Source organism: Brachycentrus maculatus, unplaced genomic scaffold, assembly GCF_059751285.1.
Source record: "Brachycentrus maculatus isolate JH-2025_06_01 unplaced genomic scaffold, ASM5975128v1 h1tg000226l, whole genome shotgun sequence".
Lineage (NCBI taxonomy): Eukaryota > Metazoa > Arthropoda > Insecta > Trichoptera > Brachycentridae > Brachycentrus > Brachycentrus maculatus.
In genome coordinates this window covers 634,194-659,211 of record NW_028280977.1, presented here as the reverse complement: position 1 = coordinate 659,211, position 25,018 = coordinate 634,194, and the positions used below count along the sequence as shown (strand labels likewise).

At 28.9% G+C, this 25,018-nt stretch overlaps 1 protein-coding gene across 7 annotated transcripts in view; it reads left to right on the top strand.

The window, feature by feature from the left end:
- Tomosyn (syntaxin-binding protein tomosyn) overlaps positions 1-25,018 on the top strand; it is a 369,171-nt gene that overhangs the window by 165,375 nt on the left and 178,778 nt on the right. The gene's annotated exons all lie outside the window — the stretch shown is intronic.

Genomic DNA, 25,018 nt, shown 5'->3' with positions numbered 1-25,018 from the left:
TGCCATAATTTCTGCCTTTCGGTCACCGCAGCGAGTTTACATTTTATACACAAGCAAGGAATTTTCTGTGTATGTTTTATCTTTTGTTTACTTTTTAAAACATTATTTCGCGATTTATTTTCACTGTGGGTTTTAGCCTTCCCCATGGAATAATTTAAAAACACATTTGTTATATGCGTAACTTTTTGTACTAGAAAATAATCCTTTTAATCTGACAGGATTTTGAACATATTACATCCTTCTCGTATAATCTAGATTACTTTTGGTTCTGTATACGTAGATAATAGATTCACAAAAACTACCAAAAGCCATTATAACGTTTATGTAATATTTCATATTTTGTTATAATGAAAAACGATTCGTTTTACTTAAATCGTTTTATAATGTTACCATTTTACAAAATGTAATAAACGCACTGAATGGTTTCATATGTAACATCAAACCTAAACAACAATTGATGCTAGCTTTATTTACTTGTAATATTTAACTGTTTTTTTGTTTGGAGAGAAAACCCGCAAATCCTTATAAATTTTTCTGTAAATTCTTTGAACATTTTTTGTAGGTAGGATAGTAAGAATAGGGAAGGTCGATGTGAAAAATACATCACAAATACAACACCCAGACCAATTGAAAATAAATATTTCTTGACATTACCCGTGATCCCAGTTTCGCAATTGAGCGTCTATACAACCACCCGACGGCGCCTGTCATGTATTTTTTTATTGTATAAACTCATTTACCAAAATACTGCTATTTTACGCTTTTAGTGCGAATTTGTGCATAAAATATCACGGATATAAGTAATAATATCACGGATATAAGTAATAAGTATATAATAACTTTTCATTAATTGATTCGGCAGTCACTTTGTGGTAAAATCTATCCATTTTTAATTGATGTTTTACTTAGTATATACCACAATGCATCGAAACACGTGTCACGGTAGATTTTAAGAAATAGTGTTATTTACTAAGTAAAACATCAATTAAGATACAGAATAACGTTCGTAACCCTATTGTGCTATTTAATAAAGTTTTGTCAAAAGATCCATAAGGCATATAAACATTGTTACCTCTGAAGTAATTTTTAAATAAAATTTCCTCACTAATAATCCTATAAGTATTAAAATATAATATTTTTGAGGTTATCAATCTGTGCTCCCTGTATTTAGGGTCACATTTTATTTTCTTCTAGTGAATAATATCCTTCTCGTGGCATCTGTGGGCAAAAGCTTAAATTAATATCACTCTAACCGATCTTTTTTACGTTCAAAGTATGATATACGCAAAGACTCGTATGAGTCATCCGTGGCGAATGTGATGCTGTAATGCTTGATGAAACTTCCATTTATAATAAAGATATCTTAAAACCACCGAAAATAACGTTAATGTTATATAAACATTGCCTTTTAATACGCAAATAATTAATGAAATATTTAAACAATACTTCATGAACATGTTGTATTATTTGTTCATGTTACGTTGCCTGGTTTCATTGTTTAAAATACTCAAATTTCCGATTTAAAAATTCGTTGCTCTAGGCGATTAATCAACGTATTCCATAACTCCTATTATTTAAACTACTCCTTGTTTAATCAAATTTAATATTTATTTAATCGAACATAAACCGTACATGAATTGGTTTCCATTAAGCAAAGTAAACAATTTGAAAATAATTGAATTATCTACTGCAATAAGGCTTTACTTACCATAATAATTATTAATTTATTATGATTGTATTACACTTATTATATTTGCGTCGGTTCAGTAGCTTCATAATAAAATATTGCGCGTATAATAATCTCATATCCGGATCTAACAATAATTGGCTCCTAACTCACTGTGTTCCTATTATATTATGGCAAATATCCTAATTATATTTTTAAAAGAGAATAATTAAACACTGCGTATAATTTTGCTGGATACATTTCAGAGAATAATGTGCAGAAAATACTGCGTGAATAATATTTTAAATCTTTATAAAATTAAACAACTTTGTTTTAAGTGGTTAAAACAAAGATGTTCAATTTTATAAAGCTTATAAAATGTGCCACAAAGTATCTGCAAAAAACATTCATGAAAATATTTATAATTATTACTTTAAGCTCTCTAGTTAAAAATAAAACATATTTTTATGGTTCATGACAAACATGAATATTAATAATATTGATACATGAATAAATACGGCATTGAATAAACACAAGGGAAAATACTAGCACATTTAGGGAAATACTCGTTATTCGTTATTCGTCGTGTTCAAAGACTGTTAAATTAAAATAGTATACATATATATAGTACGATATGTGAATTCTCCATTCGCGGTTTTGCACTCGAATATTCACCATACATGTACGAGTAATTTAATAAAATTGAATATGATATGCAAAAAATCTTTTAATACACACAATCGTGACGGGTTGTGGTCCAATGGTCAGTGTCACGGACCCTTGAATCAGAGTTTCTCGGTTCGAACCCACTCTACCACAATTTGATACCTATTTCTAATAATGAGCCGCTTAGGCTTACGGAAATAGTATGAAATATAAATATTTTTTGTAAAAATAAAAAACAGATATTTTTCTTTCAGTCAAAATAAATTTGGAGATATAAATATTTTTTGTAAATAATAAAAAACAGATATTTTTCTTTCAGTCAAAATAAATTAGGAGATATAAAATTGCTGTGGAAACCACCTTCATGAAGGTTCTAGCTTAATAGTAAATATTTTTTACATTTATTGATTCTGCAGTCACTTTGTGGTAAAATCTTTCCATTTTTAATAAATGTTTTACTTAGTAAATACCACTAAGTATTTCTTAAAAATAATCAACAATATGACAATGACTAATGCCTCCCCCCTTTTGTCTATGTTCCCTCTGATAAGAAATAAAAATAAAAAAATAATTAAATTTTTAAACAAAAATAAAATACAGCTACTACCCCCTCTTCAACCTTCAACGTCTCAAGGACCCAACTATAAAATTTAGAATTAGCTTCACATACGGTGTTTGAAAATGATGCGGAATGCGTCGAAACACGTGTCACAGTAGATTTTAAGAAATAGTGGTATTTACTAAGTAAAACATTAATTTAAAAACAAAAATATTTAATAATTTTAAATGATTTTGAACATAGCCAAATATTTTTTTCTCTGTTATAATACGGTACGGCATTGTATAAATTTACGGATTTCCCAGAAACTTCATCATTTTGAATTATCATGATGCAAGGTATGTGCGTCTTGTATATACTGTCACTTGTATTATACACGTCTCGCAAGTCTTTTCGACTCGTAAAATGAAGATATAAGACAAGATAAAAAGTTGGGAGCAATTTGAATATACAACTTCCCCCTTTCATCCCCTCAGAGTCCTCCGTTTTTAGAAGTTTCATCTTTTTTTGGCCAAAATGAATAATGACCTTTCTCTTTCACCGTAAAATCTTTCTCTCGCGTTTTTCATCGCCAAATCAAAGTTTCAACAAAAAATATGTATTTCTTTGTGTAGCTTTCAAATTGGTTTCATTTTGCTTCTCACAAAAAAATATGCTAAATTATTTGAAGTTGTGCTGAATATTAAATTTGTATATCTTGAATCTAGGTTTCCACATTTAAATAGATTAAATGATTTAAATTGACCAAAAAAATACGTTTATAATATATTCAAATTGAATTTCACGTTGAGAAGCCCGTATTTCAATAAATTAGGATTAGAAATAGTTTACTAAATCAGATTTTTTTTAATAAAAAACTAGGAGCCAAAATCATCCACTACTTTTATTAACTTAACTGGTTTTGAATTAAAATTTTGCTTGATAAATGTCACTACTTCTTAAAATCAATTTTAACGTGTATTTTCGTGTATTTCGCATCATAATGAAACATTTTTAATGATGCCTAAGTCTTTGTTGTTCCTTCGGGATATCGAAGAATGATGAGAGGGTAGAAGATTTTTCTTATTTTTTCATCAGTTGTGACATATACGATAGAGGGAGACTTTAGTCATTGTCATTTTGTTAATTATGTTTTTGTTTTTGTTATCATTGATATTTTTAATGGCTTTTTGTATTAATGATTTTCAGGATTTCTTTGTAACTATTAAAAATATTTATGTATATATATATATATATATATATATATATATATATATATATATATATATATATATATATATATATATATATATATATATATATACATATAAATATATATATATATATATATATATATATATATATATATATATATATATATATATATATATATATATATATATATATATATATATATGTGTATATATTATATATATATATATATATATATATATATATATATATATATATATATATATATATATATATATATATATATATAAATGGATTGATATTACCACAAGGTAACAAAGTCTCAAAAGTTTTTCCAACAACTTTTCATAATTATATACATTTTTCATGCTTATATACATGTATTTTACAGTGTGAAAAAAATGTCACTACTTCTTAAAATCAATTTTAACGTGTATTTTCGTGTATTTCGCATCATAATGAAACATTTTTAATGATGCCTAAGTCTTTGTTGTTCCTTCGGGATATCGAAGAATGATGAGAGGGTAGAAGATTTTTCTTATTTTTTCATCAGTTGTGACATATACGATAGAGGGAGACTTTAGTCATTGTCATTTTGTTAATTATGTTTTTGTTTTTGTTATCATTGATATTTTTAATGGCTTTTTGTATTAATGATTTTCAGGATTTCTTTGTAACTATTTAAAATATTTATGTATATATATATATATATATATATATATATATATATATATATATATATATATATATATATATATATATATATATATATATATATATATATATATACATATAAATATATATATATATATATATATATATATATATATATAAATGGATTGATATTACCACAAGGTAACAAAGTCTCAAAAGTTTTTCCAACAACTTTTCATAATTATATACATTTTTCATGCTTATATACATGTATTTTACAGTGTGAAAAAAATCCAAAAAAATCATTTCATTGTGCCTGTTACAAGAATATATGCTATAATTCACTAATACACTTGTTCCTTTTCACCAAATAAGTTTCTCTGACGAACTCAGTCGTTACAAATATTATCCATGATAATCCTACGTAAGTACACGAATAAAATAATTTTCTACATTTAAAGCTTGAAAATGAAACTAGAGAAAATTTCATTTCAGAATTCTGATTTCTAAAGCTGTTATAATAGCCTGTATTATGATTTGACACGTTTTGTGTAACGTTCACATTATTACATCGAAATTTATCCATTTAAATATATGTATCTCCGCACTCGAGTACAGTGAAAGATGAGTGTGAATTCGCTCGTATTCACTTCATACTACATTGTTACGAGGGCTGATTTGGAGCTTGAATGGAAATGTCTGCCATCGCCAATCTTATTACCTCACGTATGACTTAACGTAAGGGCGCGTCTATCCGTCCTTGCCTTGATTCTGGGAACTTTAATATCATAAACGTAAAACCCTTAATAAAGAAAAATAATATTTTCCGTTCATATTCATCCATAATTATAATTTGATATTTTAATCTGAAATGTATTCAATACTTTTAGTATTTTATTTTTAAATCAATTAGGTACCTACTGTAAAATTGTATTTAATCGTAGTCCATTTTTATATAAATATAACGAAACACCAACATTTGCATCGTAACTTGAAATGAATAACATGTTACTAACAAAACGGAACAAAAAGTCCCTCTTCAAGTCCAAGAGCTGTCTTTTTTTGGAGAGGCTAAGCACAGCTAAAGTTATTACATTATGTTAAGTAGAAGTGTATAAAAATCGTATGTCATTGTATTTTTAAAAATTTAATATATTCAGTAAATAAATATAATTTTAATTAGTTACTCAAATTTTGGGTTTAAATCGAGTTTAGAGTTTTAGTAACGCATTTGTTAATAAATTGAACTGAAAAACTCGAAATTTTGGTTTAGATAACATCAATTTGATTGCACGGTGTCATATTTATCTTAGAAAATAAAACGTAAAAGTAAATTTTAGAAAGTAAGCAAGCAAATGGATACTCTTGTGGTCCGTACAATTCAAATAATGACAATGAATTATTGCATTGGGGATACCATTTTCTTGTAACTAATTCAACGTATAATTTGATGATAAATTTTTAAGTGCTTTATCTGCTTCGTCGGATTTAGCGTGTATAGTATTATATTATCACAAAGCGTTCACATAGTAATTATATTTAGTTAATAACATAATAGCCGTGTGTGTCCTGGTTTTCTCATCCGCGTCGCGGTGTCTCTGCGTAGGAACATTTAATTATGGTTCACGAGACGCAATTAAATTCATCAAAGACAGCGTTAAACTAGCAAATCCAGGGTGGCAGCATTTCTATAGAACCCCCACCGCTCGATGTTCCGTGTTTGGTTATACTCCTTTGCAAACTAACATGGAGCTTCACTGCAGTTCCCTTTGTCCACGCCAACACGTGGTAAACTGACGTAATCTTTGTGTTACGTTGAGCTTACCTCTTAGCACATGCTTTGTTTCCAGTTTCCATTTGAATTGAGTTACTTGATGACATAAACAGGATGCATTTCGTTATTGAAATAGTGTATTCGAGTTGTTTACATACATGTATAGTTTTCCTCACTCGCTACTTATATTACATGTACGCTCTAATGATAACTTCTAAAAATACATTTTAGTACCTAATAAATACCTGAGTAATCTAATGTATTTCGACATTTTTCTATGGGAAAACGCGTTAAGTCGAAACAATCGGCGGGTATGTATGATGAGATGCATGAACGTGGAAGAGGCGAAAAATCTTTGCGAGGACAGAGTGGTGTGGCGTTCTATTCTCTCTGCCTACCCCTGCAGAGAAGCGGCGTGATGGTAAGTTAGTTAGTTAGTTAGGAAAACGCGTTTAAAAAAACTTTTTTCATCTTAAACGTATTATATATTTAAAGAATATGGTGTTCTTCATACAACCATAATACTCTTATATAAAAATAAGTCTATATTATTTAGTCTTATTCATAAAGATACAATACTTTTTATTGTAGTAATGAATACTTAAATAAACAAATTGATTTATGTTGTCACTGATATCTGCTTTGTCTACTAATAATAAAATATAATAAAAACCCTTATCCGCACCCCAATGGTGCATAGGGCACTGATTCATATTAACACAGTGTTATCTTGATCGTTTACACACGAAGGAAAGGTGATCAGCCCTCCGCGTCAGGTACCAGTCCAGGGTAATATTGAATAAATATTACAGTGAAAAAATCACTTATATTTATTTGACCCCCCTGGGAATCGAACCCGGAACCTCCAGAACGGTAGCCGAGCGTGCTGACCATTACACTACAGAGGCGGACAGACATTGTCTACTATCATAGTAGAATTATTTAACGTTTAGTTGCGCCCTCCTTGATAGTACTTTACTTCTTAAACGACTTGAGACGACAGTCCGTATTACAATTTACTGTTATTGTTATAGTTTCCAAATTTATTAGAATCTTTTGAGCCCCTTTAACGTTTCACATAAATATTAATCTATAATGTACCCTCTAGTCTCAGCACAATTTGGTACGCATATAGTGCAATCGATCTTCTAGACATGGTAATACTGACGAATGAAACAGACCCCCATCCCTTGGGAAATTATTCAATGTGCTTGTTTTATTTATTTATTTATAGTATCTCACTTTATTTTTAACGCCCGAAATCAATCAGTTCGCTAAATTTCTTAACCAAACTCAAATTCACATAAATTGGTGATTTCATGCTTTCAATTCATTTTTCTTCCCTGTTATTATTTTTTTATTTAACTGCTTCTTTTTACAAATTTTACTCATTATTTTTTGTTACTTTTGATATTTTTTTCCACCTATTGTTTATAATTACATAAATATATTTATATATTTATGTATATATATATTTATATATATATATATATATATATATATATATATATATATATATATATATATATATATATATATATATATATATATATATATATATATATATATATATATATATATATTTCATGTATGTACCATAAAATGTGTAAACTAATGATAATGTATGCATGACAAATGATAATAAATCCCTCTTATGCAAATTTAACGCGCAATTTTAGAATTTAACAATATGCGTTCCTTCACGGGTTAACCATTTGAAATTGAAATGACTTACGTTTCATTTAGTATACTACATAACATGATACATTTAAGAAAATCAACATCTACGGGAAATCAAATCTGGAAACGTAATGTGAGTTTTAATTAATCATTTTCCTACAGTATTCCGAAACTTGAAATATTTCAATACTTTTGTAAATTTGTTTTCAACTTTATCACAAAATTTGTAATTTATAAACCCATAGATTTTAATTTAGTTAAAAAATGAGTGTAATTCAAGTGCCTAGTTCAACTATTTCACACAATATATAATATATAAACCCGTAGATTTGAATTTAGTCAATAAATGAGAGTAATTCAAAAGCCCAATTCAACTTTATTACGTAATGTATAATATAGAAACCCATAGACTTAAATTTAGTAAAAAAATTAGAGCAATTGAAATACCCCATTCATCGTCGTTAACCCTTTTTAACAATTAGTTAAAATGTTTGCATTTAATACGCGAATAGGGTGCCGCAACTGAACACTTAAATTTGCGAAATCGATTTGCCGGTCCATTCGAGAACACCTCACCTTAATTGAAATTTATAGCCCCGTATAAAGTTTACCTTGCCCTTTGGGGTTGTGAATGTTATGGTAGGTATCTTTTGATAAATTTGCAGCTTTTAGCCTTCAAATGGCGGAGGATATTTTTTACACAACCGGCAAATTGTCGCTTTTACCTTTATTGAAAAGTTGAGATCGTTGACAATGTTTACAGAATATTTTTTTTACCTATCTATCATTTAAAAATTGTAAGAAGTGTTTTTTTTTATTTAAACTCTTTTTTTAACATTTTACGTTTTGGCCTACATTCAAATTAAATTACTGAGAGTTGTAATTTAATTTGAATTTATTCAAAATATACTTATGTGAAATAAAAATGGTAAATTAATATATATATTTAAATATTAAAAAAGCAAAGAAAACATCTTTTCTAAGATTTTTCATTGATTTTCACAGTAAAAAACAAACTCATAAAAAAGTGAAAATACAAACTGATACAGTTATTTATTTATTATATTTTGTCTGCCTCCGTAGTGTAATGGTCAGCACGCTCGGCTACCGTTCTGTAGGTCCCGGGTTCGATTCCCAGGGGGTTTCAAATAAATATAAGTGATTTTTCACTGTAATATTTATTCAATATTACCCTGGACTGGTATCTGAAGCGGAGGGCTGATCACCTTTTCTTCATGTGTAAAAACGATCAAGATAACACTGCGTTATATGACGCAGTGCCCTATGCACCATTTGGGTGTGGATAAGGGTTTTATTTTATCAGTTTATTTTTAAATATAAATAAATAAATGTGATAAATAATAAATAAATGTGATTCTCGAAATTAGTCGTATTAAAAAATGGTATTATATAAGCGTTTTATTTTTATCTTCACGTTTTTACAAATCGATAAATTACACTTAAAAAACTGTTTATACAGGGAACGAATTAAAGGAATATAAAACGCCATTACACGTGTTGAACATTTCACTATTCTTCAGAACTATTCTTTCATTCTATAAAGATATCCATCGCATTGTATTGTATTTTATTTTATTCGGCAGGTAGTATAAAAACACATCGTAACATAATATTTCATGACATCCGACTTTCTCACGAAACACAATAACCTACCTCAATCTTCTTTGTATCTTACAATACCCAGCTGTTTATCCGTTTCTTTGGGTTTTTAGATTTTCTGTGTATTCGTATATTTATTTTGACAACTTAAAATATTATTCTGAAAAGAGTTGAATTACGAAATCGGATCTGGATGCCATTTATTTACTTATCACCATACTCATCATAATAGTTTGTAAATGGTATAACAAAATATTTTTTTATATAGTAAAACAAATCGTTCAGTAAGACAAAACATTTATTTTTCATTACGTTTTCTGATAAAGGAGGTTAGTCCCCGTCTATTTAAAAAAAATATATAAATTTTATATACAAGTCGACACGAATTTGTGTAAATAAATTTCAAGAAATAACATCTGAAAAATGATAGGGTGGTATTACCCAGAACTCAAGATTACCGCACTAGAAAATTAAGTTAAACGTTTTTTTATCCAAAATGATTAGACTTTTATTGCATAACCCAAATTGATATTTTGCTGTAGAACTATAATAATGTTCATTAACTATGCGCAGGTCTAAACCAAAGCATTTTAGTTATAAGTTGACTAACAATATCAAAACTTTTTTGTTTATTTTACTTTTGTTATCATTGTTTCCTTTCCACAATTTTGTTTCACAGGAATATATTTTTTACGGACCCACCATGCCACCTGATGTAGTTTTACTGTGGAGTTATTTTTTATACACCAATATAATTAACAACTTATTTGTAAAACAAGACATAACGTATACACGCAAGAAGAAACTTGTTTTATGTATTAATTTTAAATCTAACACAGATTTTTTGAGTCTACTAAGTTGTATTTTATTAACAAAAAACACATAAAAAATTATATTGTGACAATTGTTTCGCCTTGTTAGGGCATTATCAAACGAATGTCTAACAAGGCGAAACAATTGTCACAATATAATTTTTATGTGTTTTTTGTTAATAAAATACAACTTAGTAGACTCAAAAAATCTGTGTTTGATTTAAAATTAATACATAAATTAAAATGGAGTTGTACAAATTATACGCCAAGTCAATAAATAAGAAACTTTTTTTTACTATTCTTAATATTTAATGTTAACCCTCGATTTTTAAGCCATTCCTTTATTTCTCCTTCGCTCCATATTTTTATTTGCCCTCTTACCTGCGCCGGCAGCAAATTAAAAATTGAAGGAACTTTATATTGAAGTGTTTTTCTTCTATATTTATTGTTAACTCTTGGTATTGTCAACCCTTCGTTGCGGGTTAAGCGGAATTATAATCGTATTCTAGAGAATTTCTATACTTTTAGTAGGTAGTTGGTTACTTAACCATGATATTCATCCACAATATAATATTCCCCGTACTGAAATGAATTTATATGCTTGTAAAGTATTTTTGTATTGTCCTTTTCAAGATTTATATAATGGGTTACATTTTTTATACTAGAATGTTGCAAATTTTGTATTCCTGAACACAGAATAATCCTCCTGATTTTTTTTAACATACAGTGAAATACTTTTTGTCAATTTTTTTAAAGAGCGTCGTTCAGTGTTCAAAAGGAATTTCAAAATTCTAGAAAGTATTTATATATGTACTTTTAGAGAATATTCTATCAATGTGTTTATAATTTTTTTAATCTAAAACTAACAAACTAACTAACCTCCCCGCCGCTTCCGCGCAGAGTATAAAATGCCGTACCAAACCGTATTTTCAAACAATCATCGCCTCTTCTTATAACCACCGATTGTTCCAACTCCTGACGTGACCACTATATCTGAGTTGAGATGTTAAATCTTCTAACCTGAACACAAAATCTTAGTTAGAAAATTTACATCTGGTCATTATTTCCCTTTAAAACCGTTTATTTCTTTTCATCAACTTATTTCACCGTATAAATTAATATACGAGTTAATTATTTTCACAATCCAAATACAATTGAATACAAACCTCCTACGCCTGCGTCGAGAAACGTTTGAAATGTCCTCTAGAGAATAACTAAGAAGGCTTATCGTGAGACGACAAGGCGTAATTTCTCCCTCGAATTAAGTCCTCGTTTCCACAGTTTTGCATATATTAGTTTTCCTTAGATTATTCCCGCTAACTTACTTTCAACTCGTCTTCCTTTGCTATTGAGAGCCAATCAAGTTTTCTTAATTAAACTGGCTTCTAATACTAGACGTCGGATAATGAAACAGTAGAGCAGTGTTTCCCAATTAATATGACGCATGCCTCCTGGGGTAGGTACGCGAAATTGCATCAAGAGGTACGCGCGGCAATCTCTTGACTAAGATAATTTAATCAGTCAATAATAATTACGCAATTTAAAATTGCCGAAACATATTAATAATCGATCAATGTAATGTAATCAATATCAACACACACACACACACACACACACACACACACACACACACACACACACACACACACACACACACACACACACACACACACACACACACACACACACACACACACACACACACACACACACACACACACACACACACACACACACACACACACACACACACACACACACACACACACACACACACACACACACACACACACACACACACACACACACACACACACACACACACACACACACACACACACACACACACACACACACACACACACACACACACACACACACACACACACACACACACACACACACACACACACACACACACACACACACACACACACACACACACACACACACACACACACACACACACACACACACACACACACACACACACACACACACACACACACACACACACACACACACACACACACACGCCTCTTACACACTTCGCACATGCACATTTTCTCTCATAAATACGTGTTAATTTGCTAGACCTACACCAAATATTTTGTACTAATCTTTATGTTTCTGTGGTTGACTTTAATTGGCTTGTTTAATATATATCTTTTAATGTTTAGTTTTTACATATGTTGCAGTTGTTAACCCTAATAAAAAATAATAATAATTATAAAAATAAATTAATAATGTCATTACACTGTTTGATCGATGTTAGTTCATGTATCGCTGAAGTAACATGTTTTTAAATAACATATTTGAAATTTTTATTTATACTGTACATTTCTTTGATTTAAAAATTATATCCCATATTAATTTACTTTAGATGGATTTGACGGATAATAAAACATCGGTTTAGTTCAACTGTTGACGGCAAGTAACATTCGTGGTTAAACTCAATATAAATACTGAAACTCAACAAGTTGATACTCGGTTTTTTAGAAACAAACATAATTTAGATTTTATTATCCTGATTTTCCACAATCTAGACTCATATTTTTCTCCGGTCGAAATTCATATTCCATAAAAGTATGTGTTAGAAAGAGAATTCACGTTAATTTCTTCATTTGAACAGCAATATATTTCGTTAATTATTTACGATAGGGGGAGGTATTTTCGTGCCGTTGATTAGATGTTATTCATGATTAAAAAAATGTTTGTTTTATGTTTTATTACATCATAAAAAAAAAGATTGGGGTGTTGAATGAACTTATACTCAATTCCACATTTTCAACAGGTGTGTTGGAAGTATATTTCTCCCCTTGAGTAATTTATGAAGGTATGTATTATTTCTCCATTCCTCTTCTTCTCTGACCTGCTAGAGGCGTGTCGGTCTTTTGAATTATTAAAATGTCACCTTTCCGCGCTACGTCTAACCGCAGATGTTTTTACATAATTAATTTATTTCTTGGCCTGTTGCTTCAACTTCAAGACACCCCAGTGACAGGTTTTAAATCCACTAGTAGTTAAAACGTAATTTTTCATTTTAATTTAGAGTTCCATTTAATTTCTGTAGATTTTAAAGTAAATTAAATGAATATTTTATTGAACTCCGGTACTTTTCTCTTTCAAATTAAGTGTTTAGTGCTTTGTAATTATTTTTCCCCCTTTCTTTTACTTTCCTCTAAATAAACTTACTGAAATGTACATAATTTCTCTCATTATTTGATTTGATTTAATCTTGTTTCGAATATAATGCCTTATCTGACTACACAACAGATATTTTTAAAGGCACAATACGCTATCTTATCTTATTCTTTTATTCGGTCAAAATGAAGTGCTTTATACTAATAAGTCTACCAATATACTTAATCACTTTACGAGAAGTCAAGTAATCAAAAAAAAAATGACAACATTTCTTGATACTTTAAAGCAATAGAAAAGATACAAAATAACTACATATATTCACGACAATTTTTTTGTGTGCTAAATTTATTGAAACAGAGTGAAAGGAAAAAATATTTTGATATAATAATTTTATGTAACATTTTAATGTAACATTTCAATGTTACATTAACTGTCCAGTTCTGTTGCAAATAACAAATCTTTATGCCCCAGCCCGAAACCCGAGAAGCCATCTTGTATTTGACTGTAACAACAGCCGGACAGTGTCTAGATCACAAACTTCCTTACTTCAAATGCAATGAAATAGCAGACTTTACAGATATCTGGAATATGTCTCCTCCTTTATTAGTAATAAATGAAACCTTTAAAATTTATTAGTAATAAATGAAACCCTGAAAAGGGCAACAGGTTGTTGCCGAAACTAGTTGGTTAATAAAAATTTGAGTGGATCAGAACACAAAGTTTTTTTTATTTCTCGAAATAATATACCAAAATTAAATGTTCACCACCTAGACATGCTCACAAAATTATCGTTACGTATACGTATATTGCTATATTTTCCATTATACGCATGATACTATCTTCTTATTATGTAAAATAAATTTTATAAAATTGGTTTTGGCCCTAAATAAATACATAAACAAATGAGCAGTTTCATAATTTGAATATTTATTTGGTGAGTTCCGTTCACATATTGTATCCGATTTTTTTTTATTTCATATTTATAAAACCAATCTAAATTCACATTGAATCTCCTTTTACAGTAAACTTTGAAACAAATAATGACTTTAGGTCGTTTTATGGTCCGAATAAATAACGAATTATTTCGCTATATTTACTCGCGTTCCAAATTTGGCCGAATTTGCGCTGAATTCATAAGTGTGGTTACATTTACCCTCCACACTTTGGCGGAGGTGAGAACTTCTATCGCGGTATAAGGTCTGACCTGTAGTTCACAGAAGCGCTTAAATTGGGGATTCTCGAGTAAACAGATTACTCCATCCGTGTTGTGTTATCCTCAAACTTTACGGATACAACTCATATCGCTCACTCCATTCAAGAACTTCATAAATCAAAAATACTTGATTTTTCTGGAGAACGTTTTTAAAGTTTAAAAATGTAATTCAACGTATTCAAAATATAATAATTTGTAATCAAGCCACTTAATGAACTTTTTACTGTGCAACAGATCTTTTTGGGTAAAATTTGAAGGTTTTTTCTCCATTTGAAAAATATTTAGAATATTTAAAAAAATAATTATACAATAAATTTTCTTCAAAATGCAAAAACAACACTTTCTGCCCTATAGCAGGTAAATATTAAGTTAAAAATATGCCTCTTTTGCTGGGATATAGAACATTTTCTGGGCATTCCGAAAACATGCTCAATTGAAAATTGACGATTTTTGATTTATGACGTTCTTGAAATGAGTGAGCAATATCACTTCCTCACGCAGCATCCAGATTTTACGGAATTTAAGGGTCACGTCCCACTATCGGATAACCTTTAACCTATGTGGCTTTCTATTGTAGGTATTGGTATGTCTCCATTACAAAGTTGGTTCATTGCTAAAACACATTTCAGTCGCGAAGGGAGGGGCACATTTTGAATACGCGGCTTCGATAACTTTGGGAGCGTGGATCGAATCTCAATTTGGCGTCTTAAATCTTCGCGGTTTTCTCACGGTACAGAATCTATTCACCGCGGTATAATGAACACGGATATTTCTCCCTAGAAGTCGCCTGCCACCTTGAGCACCTATATATTTGAACCTCATTTAAACCTTTGAATTCACAATGACTCCCCACCGAAGGGTGCTTATTTTGTTGCTGTAAGAGAAATTCTACTTTTTGCTTATCTCTCGACGCGCGTGACCCGAATAAATATCGGCGATTCGGAGTAATTTATAACAAATACAGTTGCTGCGTACTTTTGAATCGCACAGCAATACTGTTTAACTCCAAATTGTTTAACTGAGTTTTACTATAATGTTGGAAGAGGTCTGAAATATTTGATCGATATTTTATAAAAACGTGAATGAAATATTTATGATTCAATTACGTATTCCTGTAGTGTTCTGATTTTCGATCAAAAAAATGGTTCAAATTTACTGCTAATGACTAATGTGACGACTCTTTTGACAAAGAACTTTAATAAAACGATAAATCACGTTCCTTTTTTTCAGTTGCCATGTGATACTCATACGTATGATATTTCTACCTCTTGACACATTAACGTTCACTGGTATGATGATTGTTCTGACGAAAAAACGGGTAGACTGAAATGTCGACGAGAAGTTATTTACTAAAATTTTGTAAATCACAATTTTTAATATTATAAATATTAATTATAGTATACCTCTTCATTTTATTGCAATTTATATATTAGGAATACGTCTGTGTGTATTTACATATGTATATATATATATATATATATATATATATATATATATATATATATATATATATATATATATATATATATATATATATATATATATAAATATATATATATATATATATATATATATATATATATATATATATATATATATATATATATATATATATATATATATATATATATATATATATATATATATATATATATATATATATATATATATGTATATATATATGTATATATATATATATATATATATATATATATATATATATATATATATATATATATATATATATATATATATATATATATATATATATATAAATATATATATATATATATATATATATATATATATATATATATATATATATATATATATATATATATATATATATATATATATATATATATATATATATATATATATATATATATATATATATATATATATATATATATATATATATATATATATATATATATATATATATATTTAAATATATATGTATATATTTATATATATATTTATATTTATATATATATATATATAAATATATATATATATATATATATATATATATATATATATATATATATATATATATATATATATATATATATATATATATATATATATATATATATATATATATATATATATATATATATATATATATATATATATATATATATATATATATATATATATATATATATATATATATATATGTGTATATGTTTTTACTTAATTTAAAATATGTATGTATGATAACATAAAAACATATAAGACTCACCCCTACCTAAACTCCATACCAAAGATTCTATTTTTAATTTACTTTGTTTATAAAAAAAATAATCGTTAAACGAACTCCCTCTCTAAACACAAGTATCTACTTTATAAGAGAGGCAGAAGCGTTATATTTGAAATCTATTGTATATTTACCAACTATTTTGTATTATTTAAATATGTATTTTGTAAAAAAAAAACAAAAAGAACAAATAAAAAAATGTGGTCTGTAAATATGTATAAATGTGAAACCATATAGTTGTCCCGAACCTTGTTATTTTTTAAGAGCCAAAATATCAGTGACTATATCTCTTATAGCTTTAAATATCAAACTCACAGTCTTTTACTCCAATGAAGTGCCCTGTGCTCCATAGTTTGCGTTGAAGCGTTAGAAGGAAAATCCTCCTTAGTCAGCAAACATTTCGAACGTAATAAACAGTTTCCTCATGCTGTTCTAGGTTAAATAAATATTAGACTTGCGGTCCGAGAAGTTATATGTATAATAATAAACATTGTATACTTCTTCCGTTGGGGACGCTACACGAGTCGTGTACATTTGTTCCATACATTTATTTACTTGATAGAAGCGAGCACGGACTTGCTTGAGGTCAATACGCGACACTAGTAAAGCTCATCCTTAAACCGTATTCATTCTGTTCTCAAGGGAAAGAAAATTTTATCACAACCAAAAAGAAAACTTGTGAAATTAAAACAATACATATTTTAAAGTAAGTTGATAATTTAATCAATAATTTACAAGCCGTTTCTAGCTTTAAAAATTTTTAACAGCATTTTGTGGGTCCGAATACTTGTTCACTTATCTGAATTTCCTCCTGAAGTTTTAATAATTTATAATTATAATATTAATTGATATAACCCTTAATTGGGAGTTAAAATAACTCCCAATTAAGGGTTTTCCAGATTTGTTAATAAGTATTTGGACACACTCAAAATGTTGTCAAACTAAAAGCTAAAATAAAATAAAAGTGATGTCATCAAGCGTTTCTCAAGTAAATGAGTATAAGTTTTCTCCAAGATTCGGACCTCACTTACAAATGAAAGAGTCTCTGCTTAATAAAACCTTTCCTCATCCCGCCATAGATGCCTATAGTGAACTCTCGCAAACTGTGTTACGAGTTTTTATATCTAACAATATATCTTGAAGTTTCAAGAATTTGAGTAGTGTGATTGTCAATCATGGATAGAATTGATGAATGTAACAGTGGGTAAAGTGATCTCTTAAACCAGCCTATGACGATCGTAAGCCTTTTGAATGCCTAGATTACCTTTTTTTTCATCTTTTTTGAGATGTCCAAAAATTGTCTTAATAAAGTTTCAACAACCTGATTTCATTATCACCAGAGTCGTTAAAAAAAGAAGCCATTCAAAAATGGAAAATGGATGTCAGTAGATTTGAAATAGATCATTCGGCCACGACATTAACAATTTCCTTTCATATAGTTTCAAAAATATATTGTAAAATCTACCCTTAGCACGGGAAAACTCATTGAGGGTACATTATCGTAAAATAATTTGAATTAAAAATAAATAAATATATCAATTATTTGAAGTTTCTTGTTTTTTGAATGTACATATTTATTCTTTCAAATTGAAGCACATTAATAATTTCACAAATACAGACTTACAAAAATATTTTCCAAAGAAATGTTGAAACATGGAATTCAAGTTTGAAATTTTGCCAGAGGTACATATTTATAAAAATAAATTTTTCGATATTTTTTGTTTTTACTCTGGCCTTGAGGAGAGACGCAATCTTTTTGGATTCTTCTCATAAAATAGACCTTTTCATTTTTATTCTAAAATCTTAGGTCAGATAGCGCTTGTGAAACTCAACTTTGTGAATGTAGATAAAATTGACTTTTTTTACCTTTTTAGTGCTGAATACGGGGTTTAAGAAAGTACAGCCAACGCTCGAGTAGTTAGTAATTCCCTTCCACGAGCAAAAAAAAAGCGGAAAACACCTTTTTTGCTTTATTGCTTTCTAGATTCTTCCGAGTTGAAAAGATTTTTTTAATATTCTCTTAAGATAGTGAAAATCGTCAAATAAATATTTTAAGTTCTCTTTTATATAGATTTATATTATCCATTGACACTTCGTGATGGAATTGCATTTTTAATTTATTATTAGATTAAAACCAATATTTTTAGCTTTTCCACTTTTTTATTTGACCAGCGACCGGGTTTCGTCGTTACCGACATCATCAGACTGGTCTGATGATGTCGGACATCATCATCCAGTCTGATGATGTCGGTAACGACGAAACCCGGTCGCTGGTCAAATAAAAAAGTGGAAAAGCTAAAAATATTGGTCTCTTTTATATATTTTTTGCTGGCAAAATTACTGTAAATGAATTAGAGAAGAAACAGTACAACAAATCAACGAGGCGAATGGGGAAATAGAAGAATTTTATGACCAAAAATTTATCAGGTCGAGAGTCGGAATAATCGACGGTTATGTATGAGGAGATGCATGAATGTGGCAGGGACCAAGATTGTTTTACGTTCTGTTCTGTCTGCCTTTGCGGGAAATCGACATGATGTTTAGTTTGTTAGTTTTAGTAACAAGATTAAATTTATTGATAATATATGCAAATCGAAATACAATACTTTGAATGCAATACTTTTTAATATTACTTTCTACATTTATCTTAACACATTGATATGTGTAGATATTTATAATTTTTAATTCAGTAAACCAAGGTTTGACCATTTTTTATGATAAGTTAATAATTCAAATATTAATCTAATTTTCTGGAACTAAATATCATTTTCATCAATTTACCATGTCTTATTATAAGATTTATAAAATTAAACAACTTTGTTTTAACCACTTTTTATTATTAGTACACTTAACCTACCGGTTTCGACAAAAACCTTTTCATTATCAGGGTTTATTTTATTTTAAAATATTAAAACATTAAAATACTCATAATTTATTACATTCCCTTACCAAAAACTTCCGTAAAACACACCGTAAAAAATCCTAAAAATCTTTTTTTAATTATTTTTTTAGGCTAGCTTCTAGCGGTTAGCTTCGAAACCGGTACACATTATAATTTAGTTATAATAAAATATTTATGTATATCGATTTTAAAACAAAGTTACATTTTAGTTATATATATACTAATTCTTCAGTCTCGAGGAATATCTGTTTCTTTCGCAACTCACCGACATGAAAATTGAGACATAATAATAAAAGTATAGATTTTATAACCAAAGTTATATTGCAAATTATAGAAGGGAAACTCTTTATTTTAGTGCTTCAAATATTTATTTTAATACATTTCACCCTCACCTACAAAATACTCTCTGCTTTCTTGTTCAAAAAACTTTTTTTTCACATTCAGTTAAATTGATGAATAAATTATCAATATGTATTCCATATTTTCCTCTTGTGCTTCAGCGATAGACATTTACGTTCTGTACCTTTTATCCCTAGCAAGTATATATCTTCCACAAACGGGAAATGGTACTGGTGGCTCACTGACCCATTTATAATTTACGTTAGTCATAAAAAGTCACCCAAAATAAATCGACCAGTGTGCCCTAAATCAGTTCTTTGTTGGAAACTCTCTTCACTTTGAAAAATAAAATACATGGATATAGTGATTTTACTAAGTTGTTTTGTATGTTATATAATGTAAAATCACTAAGTGTTGACTAAAGTTTATTTCAGACTTTCTTTCTGAGTGCGTCCTAATCTTTATTCACTAATTTGGGTTTATCCACTTGAGAGTTTTTAAGAGTAATGTAAAAGAAGATTCATTTAAATATTATTTCAAACATTTCATAAGTCTTTGCCAAATAAAAAGCTTCCTAAAAACGCAACCATTTTTTAATATATTCAATACTCGTATAATACAATATATACAATATAATCAAACAACATGTAGTTTAAATAAAGCGGAATATAACCGCTTTTATTTTATCTGACCAGTGACCGAGTTTCATCAGTAGACTGGTGTCACTAGAATAAATATGTAAAAACTATATAGTCGTTGTTTTATTGTGTAAAATGCAGTTCCACCAAGTAATGTCAGTACAAAACTAAAAAAATAAATGTATGTATGTGAATAGACCAAAATCACGATTATAAATGAATAAATTAAGTTCGTAATTCAAACGAAGAATTGCACCGTAAAAGAAAAACACTTGTTTTTTACCATTTGAGTTTATTTTATTATGACGACTAGTTTCGGAACTGAGTTAAATATATAGAGTTTACATTTAGACCTGAATATGGAAGCAAAGCTTCCGAAACTAGTCGCCATAATAAAATAAACTCAAGTGGTAAAAAACTAGTGTTTTTCATTTATTATTTCGTCATATCTTACCACAAAGTGAATGCTGAAACAGTAAATAGAATAATTGCATACTTATTTGTACTCGCGAAAGATTATTCCCATCTTTAAAGGTATCCTTACAGTAACTGAAATGAAATGGCGGCTTATTTTATAAAATTGAGGCTAATTTATAACACGCCGCGTTGTAAGGAACATAAACCAGATAACTCCACCTCTGGAGGCCGTGATTTATATTCAGAATAACATATTCCTCTTGGGAGCAGTCCAGACGTTGCAAGGCGCTCACTATCCCCTAATACAGCCTGCGCACTGAATAAACATGCCGATTTAACAAAACACTACCTTCTTTACCCGTTGAGACTGAATGCTAATTCAAATTAACGCGGACTTTGTGTTTTATTTTACTAGTTCCTACCTTCCTAGAGCAAATAACATAACTTTTTGCAATAGTTTTAACATACAAGCTATGTTTTTTCCAGTTTTTTTCGAAAAACTCTCCATTTTACTTGTTTGATGTTTTTTAAACTTGATTTAAGCGTTTCATTACAACAAATTTCGAAGCATTTTGCCCAATTTTTGTTATAAATGCTCCATTTGATAAACTTTTAACTTTAATCATAGCTGAATGTTTTGTCCTGTGTGCCATTGGGAAATTATATTCATTACTAGCTGTACCTTAGTCTGGTTAAATTAAAAAGAATGAAAAGAGAGAGCACGTGTTTCTAATATGACCCATTTCACAGGACTTGTGGGTATACAATATTTTTGCAGCTATTAAGAAGCACGCTGTCTGCCAAAAACAATGATTGTTATTGCTTGTATATCTGTTACGTACAACAGATGGCGCTGCCATTGTGGCCAATAAACCAATTTTAAAAATACATGTTTTTACTTGTCACACGTAAAAATTAAAAACACGCGTGAATTCAAATGTAACATTGTCTTAAAATTTCAAAGGAATGTGAATATCGTTAGGACATTAAAGGTTTTGAACAAATGAACATTAACAATTTCAGTAATTTAGATAAACTACAAAACAAAAGTAACAACAACATTGTGAAAATTGTGTATTTTTTTTGTTTTTCATCGTGTCGATTATTTAATCGTCTTTGATGCGATGCGCTATGTGCCATTATGGTACAAATAGCTGTCCGAAGACTGTTGAATACTTTATATTAACTTGCGTTATATTTATAATTTTAAAAAAAATAAAGAATTTTCGTTCTTTTTATATATTCAACATCTAATATTCTAAAAGGAATTTAACGTGTTATTCTCATCTGAGTGAATCCTTGTAAATTTATACGTACGTATTTGCATATTATGCATGTAAATCTTTGTGTAAATCGATGCACCACCTGCATTCACCGTCTTCCCCGACAACGGAATGATGGATGACTACAGGGTGTTCATGTTCAATTATTAATATATGATATTTCTTACATAAATATTTTATTTACAACATTTTGAGTGTGTCCAAATACTTGTTCACAAATCTGGATTATCTCCAACTATAGGAATATTTTTCTTATTATTTTTTGACATCTCATCAAAGATGAAGAAGAATATGGAAGTCTGGGCATTTACGGGGCTGACGGCCGTCATAGGCTGGTTTAAGTGATCACTCTATAAACGCGTAACGTTCACCAATTTTACCCATTATTGACAACCACACTTCTCAAATTCTTGGAAGTTCTTTATGTATGAACCCTTTTTGAAACAGTGTTCTTGAATCACTACAACTTCACTAGAGACATCTATTGGTGAGATAAAAATACACTTCATATTCTTCAGACTTCATTTTCTGCAGACTTCCATATTCTTCTTCATTTTTGATGAGATGTCAAAAAAATAATAAAAATATTTGAATACAATAAAGGTTTTTCATTACTTCGAATGTTTTAACAACATTAAAAAAACATTACTTACCCATTTTTTCGCTTTTTGTTCTTGGATAGACAATGATTCAATATCATATTACAATCTGCATTTATTTTTATAATATTTTTTGACTTTTTGAAACCATTTTTCTGTACCATGTTACTTAAGGTATTCGAAATACTTGATTTTTATAACTAATTGAAAATTATTAAACATTTTTATGTCTTTATAAAATAATGTATTACGTTTTTCGAACCCCTTTGTAGACCATATAATATTGCAAGCCGGGGGTGGTTGTAGGCTGTAGTAGCTGGTTATATTATCGCCTGCAGGCGCCAGCCACTTTCATGTTTCCTTTTCACCGTGGGGTCTCATATCCAACATACACCCTATCATATTTTATTGAAAAATCTACCGCAAAACCGTTCTGCGAAATTTTCCCTCGACGAGTCGACCCGTACCTAAAATTTTTCTTCATTTTACCATCAAACTTTTAGCTATATGTGTATATAACATCGTGAGACTACTGAAATACATTAATTTTTACAATATTTAGCAGCCATATTTATTCATTTAATCCTTTATTTAACGCCCTGATTTTTCTTATATATATAATAAATATTCCTCAAAAGGAAGAAAAATCTGATATATTTTTATATGTCGACGGATGACAGGTAAAGCTACCTATAAATTATATTGTATGTCAACGGACGACAGTATAAATCTACCAATAAATTATAAAAGTCGCTCTTCAAGCACAAAACCTTAGTCTCCATTTTGGAGTGGCTCAGCGCAACCAAATTTATAAAGTTGTATTATGTGAAAATGGTAAGAAGTTCTGTTAAATTGTATTAAAAATGTAACTTCGTTAATTAAATAAATAAATAAAGAATAAAAATATATTGTATGTCAACGGATGACAGAGTAAAGCTACCTCTAAAACTACCCGCGAAACCTTAATTGAACAGTTTTTTTTTAAATTATTCAAATTGTTAATTTTTTTTCAATATTTGACCAATAAAAATTTAGAATATTAACGGTACCATGACAGGTCAAAATCGCGAGAAAAATGAATCTGGACGTTATTTCGATATTTTTTTATATTAAATAATAACACTTTTCAGAATCCACCTAATATTACATTTGTCTACTTTTCTCTTTCTTCATCTACTTTTTTCTTTTTTTATTTCACCCCATCATCCCCCAAATAATAAAGCTTCGCATTCAGTCTGCTAAATGATTACTGGATCAATAATTATATGAAGGCAGGGCGATCAGTTCTGCGCTCAAGATACTTGAATATGGGAGTGGAATATATTTGATGGGATACAGATGACGTAAATAATCGAAAGAGCTCAGGGTTAAGGAAATTACTTCTATATGAAAAGAGAAATAAAGGAGGACCTTTTAATAAAGAATCATCGTGCTGAAAGAATAAAAAATGGTTTATAAGTTTTATCATTTATCGCTAATATTGCAGTATAATCTTATTTTAATAAAATTATATCAAATCATACTTAAAACCCTTACTATTACTGAAATGTTATCATCACGATAATACATACTTAAATTCATTTAATTCAAATACATTT